The sequence below is a fragment of the Rhagoletis pomonella genome, unplaced genomic scaffold, assembly GCF_013731165.1.
Source record: "Rhagoletis pomonella isolate Grant_MI unplaced genomic scaffold, Rhpom_1.0 Rhpom_scaffold_00789, whole genome shotgun sequence".
NCBI classification, from domain to species: domain Eukaryota; kingdom Metazoa; phylum Arthropoda; class Insecta; order Diptera; family Tephritidae; genus Rhagoletis; species Rhagoletis pomonella.
Window position 1 is genome coordinate 47522 of NW_023459343.1, and position 5443 is coordinate 52964.

Here is a 5443-nt window from a genome sequence, read left to right on the forward strand (position 1 = left end):
AATATCAAAGATTTATTTATTACGTTGAGTTTGTTTTGATTTTAAAATTTCAAAATGTCAAAAACAAACAAAAGCTTTTGGAGAGCTTTTGTTTTTGAGTATTTATTTATTTATTTATTTATTTAGTCTACAGAAAAATGTTTTCTTACAGACAGTTGAGATAAAAAGATTTAGAATATTTAAGTATGTGTGATACATTACAGAGTGAAATAATTATAAATATTAACTTGTAAAGATAACAATGATATTCAATAGCAATTTGGGTAGCTGGCGAGGCCTTGTCTCCAGTCTACTTTTGTGTGCGGCGGGCGGAAAGACCTAGTTTCCGCTCCGCCCTGTTTACAGGCCGTTGATCATGGTCGGAAAGGCCGAGCTTCCGATCCATGTTCCCGTAGTCGTTACTTTGTAAGTGAGGCAGGCGGAAAGTCCTAGTTTCCGCTCCACGCTATAGACGAACTGTTGGGCGAGGTCGGAAAGGGCGAGGTCGGAAAGGCCGAGTTTCCGATCCCTGCTCCTATTGTCCTACGCGGTCGCGGAAATATACGAAGCCGTTACAATTGTACTAAGCAGTCATAGATATTGTGTAATTTTTTCGTTCACGGTTGCAGATATTAGTTTATTTAGTTAACTTGTTGAGCAATGATTTCTTTATTACAAAAAGCGATTCAGATATGTCGATGCAATCATAATGCTTGTTAAAATCTTGGCATAAACACCGAAAAGCATCATGCATTTCAAAGTTTGATTTACAAATACTCAACACAATAGGTTTAAAATGTCTCGTGGGTCTTGTAGGAATACAAAAATTTATCTCACTCAGTAAAAAGGGACTACTGACCATCCCGTTCATTAATTTAATTAAAAAAAGAACACCAAGCATCTCTCTACGACTCTGAAGCGTCGGCAAATCTATAAGCTTCAGGCGATCCTTGTAGGGTGGGAGATTTTTAGACGAGTCCCAACATAAATTTTTGAGGGCAAATAACAGGAACTGTTTCTGCACTGATTCGAGCCTGTCACTATGAATTTGATAGCTAGGATTCCATACTATAGATGCATACTCCAAAATCGGTCTAACTAGAGAGGTAAAGAGAACTTTAGTGACATAAGGATCGTTGAACTCCTTGGCCCAGCGCTTAAGAAAAGCCAACAATCCTCTAGCCCTAATCACGCAGGAGTTTATGTGAGACTTGAATTCTAGTTTCGGATCCATAGTTACACCTAGGTCAATGAAATTGGTCACTTGCTCAACATTGTGGTCAGATATCATATACGAATTTGGATAGAACGATTTTCTAGAGAAGGTCATGAATTTACACTTTTTCAAATTTAGTGACATGGAATTTGCTTCACACCATTCGAAAATGCAGGTTAGGTCAGCTTGCAAATGCTCCCTATCTTCTGCAGTACTAATGTACTTAAAGAGCTTAACATCATCAGCGTACATTAAGCATTTCGAGTAATTCAACACCTTAGGAAGGTCATTTATAAATAAAATAAACAAGACGGGACCAATATGGCTGCCCTGAGGTACGCCGGATGTGACATGTATTGGCCGGGAGGTACAATTTTTAAAAATTACTCTTTGTTTCCTATCCACTAAGTAAGAAGAAAGCCAGCTGAGAAGAATAGGAGGGAAGCCAATTCGATCAAGTTTATATATAAGGGTTGAATGAGATACCTTGTCAAATGCCTTGCTGAAATCAGTGTAAATCACGTCCGTTCGAAGATTGTTTTTAAACCCATTAGACACATAAGTAGTGAATTCAAGAAGATTGGATACAGTTGATTTACCTTTGCAAACACGGTGTTGCGATAGATCAATAGCAGAAGTAATAGAGTGAGATAGTTCTTCCGTAACGATTGCCTCAAAAACTTTAGCAATAGCACAAAGCTTCGCAATTCCTCTATAGTTTACGATGTTAGTCCTACTTCCATTTTTATAAAGTGGCAAGATAAACGAATCCTTCCAGGAAGATGGGAAGACACCCTGTTTTAGGGAAGCATTAAAAATATTTGCCAGAGGCTTATACAAATACTCTGCACAACTTTTAAGAACACTTGTGGGTATACCGTCTGGGCCAGCTGTATATGAAATTTTCAAACAATTCAAATGAATGAGGACGTCCGCAGCAGATATCGATGGAATTCGGATACAATCAAATGATGGCAGATCGAATGGGTAGCTAGATAGATTCGAATTCAGTTGGGAAGATGTAGAACTGGCAGAGTAGTTTGACTCGAAGAAACCAGCAAACATATCGGCAATAATATTTTCGTCACTGGAAACTAAGTCATTTAACTTCAATGTTGAGGGATAACCGTTAGTCTTACGCTTTGTGTTCACAAATGCGTAAAACGATTTGGGATTAGAAACTATATTGAGTCGAACCCTGTTAATATAATTATTGTAACACTTTTTGTTCAATACATTGTATTTATGCCTAAGAATGGAGTACGCGGAGTAGTGAGAAGACAAGCCAGATTTTTTAAAAAGCTTAAATGCTTTGGATTTTTGATTTTTTAAGCGTTTCAATTCGCCAGTAAACCACTGAGCGTTAGACGTTACGTTAGCTTCCTTAACAAGAGGAATGATTTTACTGAAAATGTGGCGTAAGGAATTGCTAAAATGTAAGGCACTATCTTCAGCATTCCCATCATACTGGGGCCAAGTTATCTTCGATATCTCTAACCTAAGTTTATTATAATCTGCTGTTTTAAATGAGTAACTGATAAAGCAACATGAGTTGCGTGAATTTATCAAGGACAATTCTAGTGGTGGGTGGTGAGAATCAACAGGGGTAATCAAAGCATAGCTAGGGGCTATTGTGACGTTGGAAACATCGTCCACAAAAACTAAATCCAGACATTTACCTAAGTTATTACTAACAGAGTTGATCTGGTAAAGACTAAGATCTGACAGATCGTTCAAAAATTGATTGAAGAGATCACGAGAGGAATTTGGTACTAGAATACCATCTATTAGATCCCAAGAAACACCCGCAAGATTGAAGTCACCCAGGACAATAACAGTATCGGAGGGCTTCACCATGGCATGTAGAGAGAGCAGTAAGGAGGAGTGTTTTAAATAAACAGAAAGGCTCGAGTTAGGTGGTATATAAGCAGCAACAAGATAAACGCTAATAGAATGATATCTTATTCGAACGCAGAGGAATTCAACTTCATCGGTGTCAGTGAACTCAATTTCTTCAGAAGAAAGGTCAGTCTGGACAGCGATTAAGACGCCTCCACCTTTTTTATTTAAACGGTCGTTTCGAAACACTTCATACTTAGGACACAAAATTTCCGAGTTGAACACATTCGGCTTGAGCCAGGTTTCAGTAAACACCAGTACTTTGAAGTCAAAATCATAGGACTGCAAGTGTAACCTTGATAGCTTTGTGTTCAAACCTCTCACATTTTGGTAGTAAATGCTAATGGTGAGGTTACTTATTAGTTTTTTGATGCCGAGGTGGAAAGCGGAAGTTGAGCCAAATTTTGCCCTTGCGGTCTAGATCTAAATTCAAATTCGCGAATGAAGGCACCGCTTGGCCAAAAAGATGGGCTCATTACTCTATCAAAGCAGTCTTCGGATATGTCTATTTTAAAAGAAGAAATGCTTCTTTCATACGAGAATCTGAACTTGCGTACATGCAACTCATTTGCTATCAGCCTGGAAGTTAAATACCCCTTCACATCATCGACAGTGGTATCTTTTGAAAACCTAGATATAAAGACCGATTTTTTGGAAGGGACAACGATTAAATCCCTCGGGACGGGGTTAACGCAATCGGAAACGGTTTCAGATGTGGTAGGGGGTTGCGGAACAGGGGGTTGCGGAACAGCTGTCAACTTTTTGGAAGGAGCAACGATGGCTTCGGATGTGGTAGGGGGTTGAGATGTAGTTGTGGAGTTTTTGGAAGGAGCAACGACTACTTGCATTGGAACGGTGTTGACGCAATCGGAGATGGCTTCAGATGTGGTGGAGGGTTGAGATGAAGCTGTTGAACAGGAATTTAGTGAGGCTCCAGTAGAAGAAGGACGTGGTTGGGGAGATTCAGTCCGCCGAGGAATCGGTGTGTTAAAGCTTATGAGTTCTTTGTTCATAGCTGGAGTCAAAAGTGGGCGGTTCTGCGGAAGATCCAGGTCCACAGTGATGGGATTCAACACAATATTTTCCACGCCTCTCCTACGTCTCTTAAGACCTTTTCCAGGAGAAGGAGAGGAGGAGGAAGTATCTAATAATTTAAATTCTTTGAATTCATCCTCATACTTCTTGAACTTCTCGTTGAGCAGTTTTAGCTCTTTGCTTATCTCCGAAAATCCATTTCTAGCGGTTCTAAATAGTTTACAGAGATCCACAACAGTTTTTTTACACTTTGGACATGACCAGCGAAGTCCATTGTCTCCAATAATCATATCCAGAACTCTCCCATTAATACCAGCACACTTTAAATGAGACAGTTCATCGCAAAGCCAGCACGCCACAAAACGGTCCGAACCGGCTTTTACATTATATTTTTCGAACAGACAGGACATTTTTAGCGAATTTTATTAAAAAAGAATAAAAATAGCGAAATTAGGAATGTATTGTACGAAAACGTTTCAAGCTCACAGTAATTGGCAGTTTAATAGCTAGTGGTCTTATTTAGTGAAGTTCAATGGTTAGAAACCGTGCTGAACTTAACAGTTTTAAAGCCACTGAGTTAACAAAATCAGCTGTCACCAAGAAAGCGACTGTCGATGATAAACAAAGGTGTGTGTAAAGCGCGAAAGAAAGCAAAATGAGCAAACAAATGCGATATTCCTTACACTCTCACGCAAAAGCAACAATAATGCACCAAAACAGGCAAATATGCACGAAGGCCGACTAAATAAAACTTTTCAATCAACGCACTTTATGACTAAATCAAGTCAATTTATTGGAATTTGGCTTCAGTAAACTTTTTACGGTGTGAATAACACAAATTAGAACTGCTTAGCACTTTGTAAACGAGTTAAACTTTGGAAATTCTTTCAAGCGAAAGTTTAAGTGACCGCACAGTACGAACGTTGCCAGATTGATGTTCAATAAAAAAGTTCAGAAATTGGGACGCATTTGCTTTGTCATTTTGATTAAATACGTTGAAATGCGTCATTTTGGAGATACGAATTTGTATGGAGAAATGTCTGATTTGGCTTCGCATTTTTTCGCCCAAATAACGCATTTGGGCTCAATGTAAATGTAATATTAGCTTCATACGCAAGCCGTTCAATTTCGATTGGTCCCATACAAGTTGTATGTGTATGAAAAATTTTTAACAGTAAATTGGCGGCGTGCGTAAATATTAGGTTACTCGCCATTCTTAGGTTAGGTACCACTTTTCAAGATATTCACGTATATATGGCATCTTAATTTCTTTATAACACATCTGCATTTTTCTATTTTATGCCTGGTTTCCTC